Genomic DNA, 16,065 nt, shown 5'->3' on the forward strand with positions numbered 1-16,065 from the left:
TTCCCGGGCTGACAAATAATTTTTGAATAGTAGCGCTCATCGAATTTCCATCTAGCTGATTACCCTGTTGTCAATATTTGCAGTAGCAGAAGTCTTCGGGGTGAATTACAGCATTCAATTTGGATTTTCGTTTAATAATAATAATTAATTCATGAGCATTTGAATAATTGCAATATCTCAGTAATTTCCATCTGTAGACTGACTGGCCGCTATGGCTTCTTATAAAATGAGCACTGCTATTCGGAGATTGTCAGTTTGGTCTAAGGGTAAGCATTCCTGTCCGGCAATTAGTAGGTACTGGGTTCGATTCCCGGGCTGACAAATAATTTTTGAATAGTAGCGCTCATCGAATTTCCATCTAGCTGTTTACTCTGTTGTCAATATTTTCAGTAGCAAAAGTCTTCGGGTTGAATTACAGCATTTGAATGAATGAATGAATTTTATTTGCCAAAAACAAAATACAAAAAAGCTTTACAAAAAAATAAATATAAGTATATGCTACTGCACTTAAACCAAGATACATACATTTATTTAATTAGATATAATAACGAAATGATATCCTTTACATTACAAACAATAGTTTTAAAATGAAGATTCAATTTATGATCACATGCATAAGTACAGTAGATGAGGCAAAAAGGAAGATTCCTTGTGCGCCAGTGTGAGAAATTTTAATTTAAATTTAATTTTAATTTTCGTTTAATAATAATTATAGATTATCTAGAAATCGTGTCCCAGATATTTTCTTATTTCTAACTAGCTTGTTGTAATGTGGGTCAGAAAGGTCATCAAATTTGAACCTTTTCACGCTTCAAGTAGAACCAAACTAATTATATTCAGGACTTGACGGCAAAACGAAAAAATATCGATAGGATTCATCCAGTGTGAGAATATTGCGCAATCAACTGTGTATTGTAGTACATGTTTGACATCAGATTACATGTTTGCCTTTATCAATGGATAGAGCGCGACTCTTCAATTGGATTAGTGCGTCCTAATCTAGTATATACTTGTGTCAACTGTATGTTGATTGTAGCTCTCTTGAAGCAGTCTGATGTGAAATCAATTTCCCCGTCTACATCCTAGCGAAAACTCGGGTATAGATTTTCCAATCGAATAGACTTCGCTGTTAACAAACACTTCTGATGATGCGGAAAATTCATTGCTTATCGAGGGGTAGGGCCAATCTCATTCCGAATTCAATTGCGAATATTTCAAACTGTGTTCCCTATTTCTCTCGACTTTAGCTCCGGATCTCCTCATATAATAACTATGGAAGAGAGAGAGAGAGAAATAAAGAGAGAGAATGAGAGGAAGAAAGAGAAGGAGAGAATGATGAAGAGAGAGAGAGAGAGTGAGAGAGATAGAAAGAGAGGAGATAAAAAGTGAGATACACGTGTGCTCTGCTCTTACTTGTTCTCGCTTGATTGAATTCTTGTTATCTCTGTAGCTAACTCAACTTCAAACTCTATTTAATTGATTGATTCTTCCATCTGACAGAAAAACCTGGATGAAACACATATAACATAACTTGTACATAGAACTGTTCAGTTCTGACTTCAGTAATTGATCTCTGTCTATGTATGATACCTTCTCAAATTAGAACTACCAATATTGAAAAGTGTATTTCCATTATTGGGTTTTTTTATTATTTTCTGAAGCTGCCAACTATAGCCTGTTGCCTGGGTAACATTTATTTTGTAAAGTGAAGCCCAATGCAATCAATTCCAGTTGTGCGAATAAAAATCGAATCCTCGACCAGAGCAGTTTACTGGACGTTCAAAATTATGCTCATTTTGATAGAATTCTTCACAGTGATTTCCTTGAAAAAGGGTAGCTTTCGAAACTTAGTAGTGGCTCTATTATCCTTTGTGGAAGCTTGGGTTGAGCCTAAAATTGTCGTTGTTTTATTAAATACAGAGAGAGACAGATAATTTTGCAATATGAAAAATGTAACATAGATGAATTTAATTTTATTAATTATTCTTCATAGCACAGATGGTTTATGGTTTTCCATTTATTAGCGACCACCAGGAGAAGACACGAGATAGTTCTCCAGTTTTGGGGATGTAGTCATGAATCCATGGGAAGTTTTTTTGGGAAAAGTTTTTATTCTCATGGGCCAAAGTACCTAGATAGGGAATCCAGTGGAAAAACGTGCTCTCCATATTTCAACTCTATATATTTATCTCCTTAAATATTTTATCTCTATACTTTTTCATCAAATGACTATACTACGAACACTGACTATACTCTATTAAAATTTTATACAACTTCCGACTTTGTTTAGGCTACAGTTACTTCAATTAGAATATAGTAAACCTAAAAGTAGTAGTAGTGGACTGCTATAAAAAGGAAGTGCTTTTTCTTCAAAAGTATTTCTAATTCAAAGTTTCAATTACAGTAATAGTGGAAAAGAATGGGTTCACAAGACAGAATAGTCCTATACTGTATACCTCAGTATAGCATTCCACGATCGAAATTCCTGCAGTTCGACAATTAATAAGTGGAGGGACTTTTTCCTGAATAAATAAACCAATATCAGATTTATATTGATATCTGACTGTCATAATACCTCAAATAATTTTGTTATATAAAAATGTAACATTATTCAAATGAAATTCCGTTACCGGAATCCGGGATCTCAATATCAGAACATCTAAACTGGTGCTTCAGCTAAGTTTGTGGATCAATAATAAACCTTTCTCGGTATGATATAGGACAATCTTCATGACAATAGTTACAAATTGTCTTGTATCAAATAATTCGATATTTCAAATTTTTCCACGATGTCAAATGCTTACTTTGGAATTAAGTCATAATTATTCACTATAATTATCCAATAAATGATTGAATGATGGTGAGTCAATTATTGATTGAGATACATAAATTATTTGGAAATGGACTGAAAAACTGCTGTCATGCAATGCCAAATTGTTTGTGTTCTGCTGACCCAAAAAGAAATCCGTAGCAACCAGAATGAAGAGTTCGTCATAGATGTGTGAGACATTTATTGGAATAGAATTCAATCAGCACTATTTATATTGCTTACGTTTACAATAATAGTGAACTGAAGTATTCTTCAATAAATTGTTACTAAATTAAAATAACATAGCATAATATAACTACAACATTCGTCCTACACTTTTGAAGTCCTGCAAAAATGACGGTTCAAATGCTACATTTTCAGTTCCAGCTTGTACTTGATAACCCCCGTTTTATTTCCCGTTTTTATTCAAGAGGATCAAATTCAACGAATAATTTGATCGTATAAAACGGTAGTATAAGTTCAAGTGAAGTCTAACGTTTTTGAATTGCGAGTAATTGAGGAAAATTGGAAAGTCTTTATACAAAATTACAGTTTTCAACGAGCTGACTGATCTGGAAAACTTGCTCATCGACAACGGTACTTGGTTTTTGATCCTTTTCCTGAAAAGGCTCAAGTGAGACTTGCAAGTAAGTACTAACTACCCTTTTACAATCTTGTATCGCCTTGACGCGCTGTTACCTATTTATAAAGTGTAAGCCCTTGTAAAATTGAAGTTCCCTGGTTAATTACTCTGTTACTTCATCCAACATCATCTTTTTCCTCAAACACTTCCAAGCCCTTTAAACCCTACTTCGAACGTTGCTTTTTACTAAATTAAGGAAAACGCCGTCTTATCAGAGGAATTTACGTTTTCTTGGAATATTGAGGACTCCAACACTAATTGGTTTATTGTGAAATAATTGATCATTATAATTTCATTTCATAAGTATACTATATGTAAAATATGTTGCTCTTGAGGAAAAATGAAGATTTTGTTTGGTTTTGATGCTTCTCTTTTCGTTCCGATTGATTCATGAAAGTTCATTAATAGGGTTATCTATAGGTCGAGAAACATAGTTTACTGCTATTTCCAAACGATAATTATTTTTCCTGGAAAATTCTGGGCCGATAAAGTCAAAATCGCTCTGTATAGTTCTAACCATAGCAGAACCATTTTAGTGAAGAATTAAGAACTATAGTTTCTTCATGGTTATAACTTACTAAAATTGATGAATATTGTCTTCATAGCTACAGCGTTTCTATGGAATTTTTCATTACTTGAACCAGTTTTTGGGACTTTGTATCCTAATAATATATGAGGAAAAGAATGAGATTTTTGTGAAATAGATTTGGAGACATCTTTTGAGACACTCTGCTCTAGAGTGTCCTGTTATACACGCATGTATTTTCAAAGAACGGGTATCAATTGTAAGTTGATAGTGAAATTCACTAATTTGTATATCCTTTAATTTAGATAGGGCTTCGTAGAATGTTCATACTATATACAGAATATTAAATAACTAATTATACAGACTTGCACTTTTACTCAACTTCCCTATAACGAACATAACAGCTCATCAACTACAATAATATTCTATGAGTAAATAAATATATGCTGAAAGGGAAAATATTTCATATAAAATCAGATATTACAATGAATATTCAATGGGGTGTGGTAATGTGAAATTACGACGAATATAATAATTCAGAAACAGCTAATTCCATAGTCTTTTCGGTATCTGTGATGAAAGTCTAATGTGGTGGAATGTACGTGGAATATTGCCTACTAGTGAGCTTGTTAATAAATTTTTAAGTGTCGTTCAAGCGCAAGTATCATGCGTAAGTGATTTTCATTGAAATTGGCCTTCGTCTATATTAAAATAAAACTGAACTTCATTTCAAGGTGCTCGAAAAATTCTTTTGAAATACTTCTGTGAGATTGCGATAAAATACACATGAGTTTTCCCAAGATAAATGTGAGTAACAAAAAGACTTGTAAACAAGATATTCCTGAATAGGTCTTGAAAGTTTGTAAGCACCATTGACGCATCCGATATCGTTCAACGTGAAAGGATTAACTGCGGTGTTTTCCGAAGGAAGGAGGAATGTATATTCGAGAGAGATATATTTTTATTTGATGTGAGCATTGTGGAAGTCATGTATCAGTGTAACATGACAACAGTCTACACAGTGTAATCCACTCATGAATGAATGCACAATCCACTTGTCAGCACACTGTATTAGGATTTGCGGTTGACTCTATTTCTTGCCTATTGGACAGATAATCAATGGTGAAAGCATCCTGCTTTCAACTGGCTGACAACAAAATCAATAGCGAAGAATAAGAGGGAAGCTCTTTTATTTAGAACTTAGCCTTGGACGGATCGGAGCCATTCTAGCCGTTGGAAGGCTTGCACCATTTCAGTGATCAATGATCCATTATGATTGAATGCAACCCTTTAGCAAAGCCTTTATGCCAGCTATTTGCACGTCACCGGTATATACACACAATGGCACACTATACTGCATACTGATTGGGGATCATCCCAGACGGTATTGTGACTAGACCATGACCTAACTCTTTCAACAGTTCAGTGGTTGGCTTCTGCTTTCACGCACAAGCATCGATCTATTCCCATGTAACCTATATGAGCTAGACCTTTTGTCAAATATCACATGCAGCATTATTAAAAGAGATCGACCCCGTTTCAAACTATTCATATTCTCAGGAGTGCATTAGTCCCCATGTACTAATGAAAAGAGGCAGATTGAAGTTCAAATCATGTGCGATGTGCAACATAAAGGATGAAGGCTTCACGTGTCACTAGACTCACTCGTACTAATGGAAAGAGGTGAATTAACGTTCAAATAAATGTATAGGAAGACCTCTGGCTGGTTCAGGTCTAGATGTCAGGTCTCACTCAGGTCACGCCTGATTAAATTCAGGGCCTCTGACGTAACTAAATAACTTTTAAAGCAGCCGGGACCAACAATTTAGTTCAATTAATAATTATGAGCCATATCAAACTCACACGATACACTAAATCCTCTCAGTGATTGTTTTACCCATTCAAAAGAATTTATTAGAGAATAATCCCTCTAGCATATACGGTTATAGTTATTATTACTGTACATAAATTTGAAGAATTCCAATTATAATTTCGTTCTGACTTGTGCTATAAAATCAATCAAAAGTTGCAATAAAAAATTTGACTCTCCAATAACGCGGGTGATTTTGGAAAATCTGTTGCAGTAATATCATCCTTAGTAAAAATATTACTGGTTGCGCTTGGAATGTTCGTGAATTTACCGTAATAATTTTGGAAATATTCATGGTGTTGAAGTTTTTAGTTCAAAAATATAGAAAAGACACGATTTCTTACAAATTTTTAAAGTGATCCGATCAATTAAATTTTGTACAAGTGTGGGTTCTCTTAGAAAAACGTATTACAGCATAATCATCAACCCAACTCTCAAAAGTGTGATGGGATGGGATACGTGACTTTTCGATCACTCTGTATAATTGTTTCACAGACTATCACAGAGTCCATTCTCAGATCCGGCAGATATATTCTGCTCCGTTGTCTCTGAAAATCATAACATGATAGGAAATGGGATTGCATCCTGTTTTCCGGAGAAACAACATTTATTTTTCGGAAAAAAGTTTTGTACGATGCAGAGCTCTTGTTAGGGTGCTTGCTAAAATTGCACAGTATGTATGATTCTTTCCTGTTATCCGGACAGAACAATATTCATTATTTCATCATTCCGGAAAAAGTGGTGAATGATATTATACAGTATATACCGGTCTCTCGTTTGAGTGCATGCATATGCGGACAAATCCGTTCCATGTTCTCTACGTCTGTTTCATATTGACATTTCAACAATCAAGACAACTATTGTATTTTTAATCAAGATCAATTCTTTCATTTCAATCTTGATCAGGTTTCTTGATTATATTCATTGTTGATTTGTACTGATTTGAGACGTTCCTCCATCAAGAAACTGTTTTGAAGGAAGCTTTGGTTTTTTCGAAGCTTAGCTGTGCTGCCGGAGTTATTCCATTCTTTTGCAAATATATATTAAAAGACCACCGTTGATTTAATAATCTCCATTATATTTATTATCTTCCGCAGTCTTCTGATTGCCAATATCGAGAAAATTTAGAAAAAAATACAATGTACGCCGTACTTGGATCTGTAACCTTCCCAGTAGATCAATTTCATTTAATATTGAACCAATATTATAAATGAATCAATTTTCTTCAATATAGAATCAATTTTCTGGTAGTGATTTGAGACAACTAGCATTGGGATTCCATTATGTTGGTTGGAGGAAGCTTAGGTCTTCCATGTTTATCTGTGCTGTCGGGGATCTTTCATTCTCTTGCAAATAAATACTGAAAACCACTCGTTGATATAATATTCTCTGGTCTTCTATTTGCAAATTTCTAGAAAATTTAGAAAAAATTGCAATATAAGCCGTACTTGGATCTGCAGGTTTCCCAGTGAATAAATGTTCTTCAATATTCCATCAATATTATCAGTGAATCAATTTTCTTCAATATTGAATCAAGATTATCAATTGTATCAATTTATAAGTCTGATGCCAACATGGAAGTTTCGAATTGATGCCACCAATACTGAAAAAATTAGTAAATATTTCTACTTATTGTTTCGAGCCATTTTGGACCATATTCACAAGCCGATAATTTCATGGATGTTCGAACTTGCTTCATGTACATGAAGGTGTCAAATTCGTTAAACACGTTTTGAAATTATGGTCTTGCTCATGAGATGTTTTACTTCTCGCTCTACTATTTCTCAGACTCTTTCAGATGTTTTACCTCTGAGCAAAGCTTAGTTCGTTGAAGAAGTATTTCAAAATTTATTAATACGAATTGATGTCTATCTTGACTACTACTTGATAATCATCATAAATCAGATATTGAAATTCCATGAAGTTTACGGTTTATAAAAACCTGATACGTTCTTTGCTTACCCAATCTACAATCCTCTTGGATACAATATACTTGAAATCTACTTTGCTAGCAAAATCAATGGACAGCTATCGAAACCCTAAAATACCCGTATCTTATTTTATAGAGACAAGGCATGCATCCAAATTTTTGGAGTTCGCCTCGCTTCACGATATTCCCTATTGATCGGTTTCCATCCGAAAACACAAATCAGAGCAGATCTAAATATTCCATGAGCTTGACTGCATCAAGGTCAATAGACAGAGTTGAATTCTTGAAACACTTCTAGAAAACCAACATTAGAAAGAACTTGGGAGACAATTCATATCACATTTGAATAATCTATTATAGATTGGCGGAATTCAAGTTTAAAAAAGGGACGGAGAGAGAATCTTGAGACACTTTGAGAAAACCAATATATAAAGAGAGTTTGCTTAGGTTGTAAAAGGCTTCCTCAGCTACGAATCCCTTCAGTTTTATATAATTAATGCAAGATGAATGAAACCTGTGAAGAGTCGAACAAGATGATGTACGTAACCTCTCTTGGTTGCAGAAAGGCTTTCAAACCAATATGGCCACACGTGCATCTTCTTTTTTCTTGAAAGATAGATAGGATAGTGGAATTAAAAACGACGTAATTCTAGCATACTTGCTCCATAGTTAAAAAATACAGCATTTCAATTTTCAATCGGATCACATCACAGTCTCTAACATACATTGTTGGCGGAGATAAATGTTCATTGTGTGGAGCAATTAAAAAAAATCCAACTCTTCCTTGTAGTAACTGTGCATATCTCTCTATTATCACTTTCAGTAAGTGGGTGCAATTTTCATAGAAATTAGCTGTATAATCGTTATCGTTAGTAACCTTGAGATTAAATGATTTTAACTAATTCATGTTTTGAACTTGAACTAACTACGGTAAAATCTTTGGACATGTTACTCATTCTCAGCCTTCACGAAATACATTGATATAAAATTGTATACATGAGATTGTGGAAAAGTCGTTAAGGTTTTTCTTCAGAAATTATCCTCACAAAATGGAGCCTTCAGTTCCTATGCAAATTCATCAAGGCACCGTATTGCGTTTCATTTTCCAGAGCCTGGTTGAACTGCCACGAGAACCAATCAGAGAAGCCTTATTTTGAACAAAAAATGTCTATGATTGGTTTTCGTAGCATTCAATCATGATTAAAATGTAACAGGCTTTTGTGCAACCAGTTGAGATTTTGTAGATTCCATCTAGTTTTTCGAAATGGGGAAAGTATGGATATTGGGTAAATATGGGTAGAGTATGGATATATAAAGTATGGTTTACAGCATTTAACTATGGATTTCCGTTAAATAAGTATTATGTATGGATATTGTTCAATGAAATCAATGAACCAAGTATAATAACAAAGTTTATTTATTTGTTTATTTCAAAATACTATCTTAATAAAAACATTATACATATATTTTGAGATACATCTAGCTATTCACTGATTGAGGGATATTAAAAAATATACAGAGTGTTTACGAACTCCTTACCAATACTCTGGGGCATTGCTCCTGGGTAACAAACATATCTTAAATATCATATTTAAATTTTCCGGAAGTCTTCAGTTAATTACACAGCGACCATTTTGCTTTTTTCACTTATTAGTTCGTAAACACTCTGTATATACATCCCAATTTACTAGGCTTCAATATATTATTAACAAAGTAAAGTGCAAAATTTATAGGAATTTAATTTGTTTATTTCCTATGTTGAAATTGATTAAACGAAACTAGATGAATGATGGAATATTTTCAATGTTGGAATGACAAAATTGAACTCTTGATAAATATTGAAATAAACTGTTACAAGTGATAAACAAACTATGCCAGTTGAAAACATCACAGGTGGCAATCAGAATATTCACCACAAATCCATAAAATAATAATAACTTATACCATAATATAAATCGTTTTCCTATATTCTTATTTGATTCGCCACAAATTCATAAATAATAATAACTTATACCATAATATAAATCGTTTTCCTATATTCTTATTAGATGATTGCCTGTCTGACTAAACCATTGTGAGCTTGCTTATTTACTCTGAAATCCAACACTACGTCTCAATCATTCTACTTCCTCTTAACAATAAGGAAAATGAGTTTAGAAATGTATAGCAGCTTGTTATACTGTTCAATCGTCAACAATTGAAAATCAAGTAAGCTAGTTAGTTTGGAAAATAAATTATCGTATCTTGTTATCCAGTTTGTTCAGTCGAGGATAATAATTGAAGAATCAAGTAACCTACTTAGAAAAGTACAATTCCAAGTTGACTGGTACTTGTAGTCCAGAACGTAGGAACTGCAAACAAGTGCTGGAAGCTTGAGCCCTAAATCCAACACTAATCAGTCTCTCCAGTGTTCCAAAAAAGTGCCACAATACTTTGCCAAGTGGAGAAAAGTTTTCAACTGTCTGGGATGTTACAATCTGTGCTCTGCCACATCGAAGGGCACTTGACTCGCTCCTCGCTTGTCAATGCCACCAAGGGCAGAGCAGAAGGAGCAGAGGGCTAGGGTCCTACCCTTTTCGACCTCATCACCAACCTGCCTGGGCCGGCCCAAGCTAACTCCGCAAACCAAGTTTGCAGTTCACCTCTCCCTCATCATTTTCTTCTTTTTGTACCCTTCACTTTCCTTTCTTCTTGCTTCCACCTTTTTAACCATTCTACTTCTTCTCTTCATCTTCTTTTTATTTTTCTTCTTCTTCTTCCTCCTCTTCTTCAACTTATTCTTCCTGCATATTTTCTCATCTTTCTTTACAATTTCTATGATTCACCCCTTCTCCATAAGTTTATTCCCCTTGATATTGTTCTATATTATGTCATTCTCAATAAAAACAATATAAAAATCTTAAAGCACCCTTTATTTAAAAAAAAAACTTTAAAATAGTTCAACAACTATTATATATAGTTTTTATTAATTAAAAAATTAGCCCATGTGAATGAAGTGTTTTTTATGTCATTCTTCTACGCCTTCTTCAAATCTGATCTCTTATACTTTCCTTCCCTTCCTCATCCCACTTCCTGCCCTCACTTATCCAACCTTTTACAGTAATATTTACACTTTTTTATCGAAAAAATATATTTACTACTTTAATTTGTTAGTTTGAAAAAGTCGAAGTTTTGTTATAAAGCTACACTGTAGAAAACCATATTGAATCATGTAATCTATTTAATAACTCCAAAAACAGTTTCATTTGAAGAGTAGCAATATGTTTCAATGTGAGAGAGTTAGATCAGAATCACCAACATATACAATTCAGCCACCAGATAAAATACTGCTAATTTTAATAAAAACTTGTAGTACCCTTTATTACTAAAAACTTTAAAATCTTTTAAACTTCATTTAATAAAGTTCAATAATAAAGGGTACTACAAGTTTTTATATAGTTTTTATTAATTTGTACAAAAGTAGCCCATATAAGTGGAGTGTTTTTCCTCCTAATTTTGTATGCAGAGGGTATTTCTAGAGAATAATGTAATATCTTGCTGTTTTGAAACAAATAGTTTCTTTTGGATTAATAAATAGTGCTTTCTCGTGTTGCTTCACTCCGTTTTCTTCTTCTTCCTTTCTGATTCTCTTTCTTATCCATTTCCTTCTTTTTATTTTTTCTTAATCTTATTCTCCCTCTTACTCCATCATCCGTTCACTCATTCTCACCTGTCTAATCCACAACTACCACCTTCTCACTCCTCACCAACCACTTTCTCCTTCACCTCGTCCTACTCCCTTCATTTATAACCCTCATTCTCCCTTTCACTCTGTCGTCGTTCTTCCCTCATAGTTTTTTCCCTAAACTGTAGTCTCACCTGACTGTGTTGTTGTCAGCTTTGGCCAGAAACGAAGGGTTCAAGGATAAGAAGGTTTTGAAAAAGGTTTTCATCTCTCTTTAGCCTTACTACCCAACTGAAAGGTTGACGTCATCCATGTCTTTCAATTTTTGCGGCTTTTTATCTGAAGGCACTCACTTCCTTGTCAGATCAGAGGATTGGCTTCAAGATAGTGAGTTGTCCGAAGTCTCTTGTCGGGTTTATGAACTTTGAAGGTTTCACGGTTTTCTAAAAGCAACAGATATCGCGAATAATAATTAGAATAGAATGATTTTTATTCCACCAAGGCACTTATAAAATAGAATATTTACACTTCCAATAAAACATTTTCCACTATCCTATAGATACGCTTTTCACCGAACGATTATTATCGATATCACTAACCAATTAGTATATCTATATAGGCCTATGTATGTGAGAGCTTCATTCGGGAATAATAAATATTATCAAGGGATTAATCAAGTACAAAAGGGGTTTCCAAATGCAACAGATATTTAAAATAATTCACCAAGTAACCCATTTTCAAATGGATGACCAGCAGAGAACGTTTCCCATTATCGAGTGTATTAGGAGCTTCTATCAATAAGAATCATTGCCCAGGAGATAATTTTCAGCATAACATCTACCCGGAAACTTTGCAAAATTAATATTCTGGTTTTTAATAATTTTGATGGAAATAGGAATGATTGTAATACGATTCTCAACTGAGAAATAGTTTCGTTAGAAAATGAATAGCCTAATTGGGGAGCAAAAAAGTCTTGTTATAGCCATATTAGTGAATTTAATTATTGATCATACCGTGTGAAAGATGCCTTATAATAATTTTTATAAATATATCATTTATAAAGATATTATAAGGCTATGAAGATGTTTTTTTTGTAGTATGATAGTTGATATCAAGATAATTTCTGTCGTATATAATAGTTGATATGGAGTGGTCTATTGTCTATTCAATTAAGATTTAAGTTTGTATGATTTTTTAAATCATTAGTACTCATTTTTCCATTCGCATTGCGGTGAATATGCTTATTCTACATAATTGACCGAGCCAAGTGAGGTCTAAGATTCAAGTCGACGGTTTGGAATTTCTCTTAATGTTTAAATGTTTGTATGTTGAGTATTTACGGTGAAACGCGGAATAGATTTCCATGAAATTTGACAGGTATGTTCCTTTTTTAATTGCGCGTCGACGTATATACAAGGTTTTTGGAAATTTTGCATTTCAAGGATAATATAAAAGGAAAAAGGAGCCTCCTTCATACGCCAATATTAGAGTAAAAATCAGACTATATAATTATTCATTATAAATCAGCTGACAAGTGATTACACAGATGTGTGGAGAAGCCAGTCTATTGTTGAATTTCCATAAGGTCTATAGTTTCAATTAGGTACTTTGTGGATGAGAATACTAAGTGAGGTCTACTGTTCACAGAACTACTAGTGTAGTTATATGGAATATCGCAGCCAGTACAACGCATTTGGAATTAAGAATCGTTTGAAAATTTGCTATGGGAAGCTTATCATAATAATTAGCATGAACTATATGAATGATGATAATAATATAGTGGTGTTCAACTATTATTGCGAAGTTGCGGAAACGAGTAGTTAATGTAATTACGGTACCTCGAAATGCATTAGATACCTTTCATGTTGACATCCAATAATTGTATAATACGCTATGCACAGTAGCATTATGTCATATTCAAGGTTTACGTCAATGCCATGCATCTGAAATAAGTTTTGTTATAGTAATAGTACAAATTTGGACAATGAATGAAAAACGACATAGAATGAGAATATCAAATGAATATTTGTGTTGAAGCATCGTTGATTGTGAGTTTGGTGAGACTATAATTATAATTTGACAGATTGATGGATGACCTTAAAAGATTATGTTGAACCCGCCGACAATGAGACTACAATTCGGTAGACGGACAATGACAATAACTTATGGCGAGGAAGGTGTCAACCATAAAAAGAATAAAATTATTATTTGCAGGCTACACAAACTTTTATCTCTAGTGTGTAACTTTAAAAGTTAATCAGGTCAGTTGGCAGTTGGGACAGTTCTGATCAAAAAAGAACAGCAATCTACGCCAATGATACAATTACAATTCCTACGTACAAGATGAACGTACTTTCATGACGTGAAAACATATTTCCTTAATGTTACTAATGATATAATTATGATAATCAATAATAAATGAATAATCATTATTGATCGATCGCGACTCGAATTGAAAGATAATTAAGTCATTGATTTTTACAAAAATATCTATTTTTTGAAATTTGAGAGATAGATGGACCTACAGTTCTAGGTAGGTTCCGAACCAACGGGAAGTGATTTTAAAACTAATAAATCTGAGTAAGCAAAGCTGTCCTCAAGTAGACACCCATCTAAAAGGGGGACCACGGCGCATATCTAATCTTACTACGAGGACAAATATTTCAGTTTGTTCTAATTTACAATTGCATCTACAACTTCTATTAGATAGTAATATTGAATTTTATGACGTATTTGAAATAGGAACTGTATCGACAAACAAGGGAGTGCCATTTACCACTTTATATTTTTATCAGTGAGAAGAAGATGGATCAACAAAAACAGTTCAACATCATATAATTTATGATACTAAATATTATTTTGATATTATTCATATCATGCTCCTCATATACATAAAGAGTGAAATTCATAAATCATGTTCTTTTCATATAGTAGGAAGGGCCTAATGGGTCATTCATACAAGAATTATTGTTATTCATTTAATAATACAAAAATAATTATACTATCTATATATACTTGGAAATATCTAATCTATCTATAATACTAATCAGAAGTTGAATATAAGTTTATGGTCTATAATATACCTTTGGTTTATTGATATATTTCAGTTTAGTAAGGAATGTAAGAAAATATTAGACTAAAGCTATCTAATGTAGTCTCATCCAATACTGAAGGAACCCATATATCTGGATAATATGCTTCCATTTATGCCCAGATATGGGTGTTCTTCAGTTTTAGTAATTTATACATGATGATCTTTCCTTTTCTTTATTTAAGTCAGAGTTCAAAAGCCAATATTGTTTTTTTATATTTGATTTTATTAAACTATTATTGTTGCTCTACAAAATTAACATGGAACTTTCACCTGAAGATCTATTATGCAGCCTGATTTTCACTAGCCAAATCTGTTCTCATATTTGTATTTTTCTTTACGGTATCCTCAATTTATTCATATCCTATTGTCTATTATTTTTTCATGTTTCATGTATATCTTATGACAGTTTTTTTATGTTCTTGACTTGTTCACTTGTGGCCATACCTATGACCACGCCATGAACAGAAACTCATTATCATTTAAAATTGTGTTTAAAATTGCTTCTATACTTTAAAAAAAATATTTCTTTTACTTTCCTGTTTCTTACTCAAGTATATCATTTTTCTCCATGTTCTCATATCTTTAAAATAGAAAATTCTCATAAGCTTGAATATTTTTTAAATATCCACATCGTTATAATATTTTCTTATCACATGGAATTTGTTTATATACCAACCAACTCATATCTTTAAAATAGAACATTCTCATAAGCTTGAATATTTTTTAAATATCCACATCGTTATAATATTTTCTTATCACATGGAATTTGTTTATATACCATTTCCACATTGGAGGTTCAACTGCATAACATATATCTATTTACATAACATATTACATTACTAACATATTTAATTACAGGTTCACAGATTGCTACAAGTTTTGTAATGCACAACAAAAGTTGCAAATTAAATATTTTTAAATAAGAGTGAAATCGTTGAATTTTATAGATGAAAGTCTACGTGTTTGGCCTAAATAAGAAATATTGCAATGTTCAGTCTTGATTACAAGTACATTTATGAAAGTTTCGTAGTGAATGCAACTGCCTACTAACTGTAGTTTATTTATAAGAATTTAACGATGAATAATTTTGCTCAAATCCACAATCATACACAATTATTCATTATTTGTTATTTATTCATCTTCATCCTCGCACATAAAGAATTTTTCAAGTTTTAAATCTGAAAGATAATTTCAAGGAATAGATTACCTAATGTTATTTTTTCACTTCAAAGTTAATACATAATATCCAATATTAATACTATTTGGTTTGAAATGTGTTCTGTATCCAATTTTCATTCCGTTGCTTCCATTCTGTGAAGTTTGTATCTAATGTTCCTTCTCATTGCATAGTATTAAACTGGTTAGAACACATAAAACTGTCAGCGTTTGTTGGATGAGAAGTGTTATTGTTATTCATGAGGAATACTGACAAATTGAATTCAATCCTACAATATCCGTATCAATACTTTTGATACAATTCGAATGGCACTTTGTTGCATGATCGACAACGGTCGATTCCTTGTTTTAAA

At 32.8% G+C, this 16,065-nt stretch overlaps 1 protein-coding gene across 3 annotated transcripts in view; it reads left to right on the plus strand.

Moving 5' to 3' along the window:
• The window catches only part of LOC111057449 (galactosylgalactosylxylosylprotein 3-beta-glucuronosyltransferase P), a 101,161-nt gene that overhangs the window by 21,291 nt on the left and 63,805 nt on the right, over positions 1–16,065 (plus strand). The window lies entirely within an intron of this gene.

This window comes from Nilaparvata lugens, chromosome X, assembly GCF_014356525.2.
Source record: "Nilaparvata lugens isolate BPH chromosome X, ASM1435652v1, whole genome shotgun sequence".
NCBI lineage: Eukaryota > Metazoa > Arthropoda > Insecta > Hemiptera > Delphacidae > Nilaparvata > Nilaparvata lugens.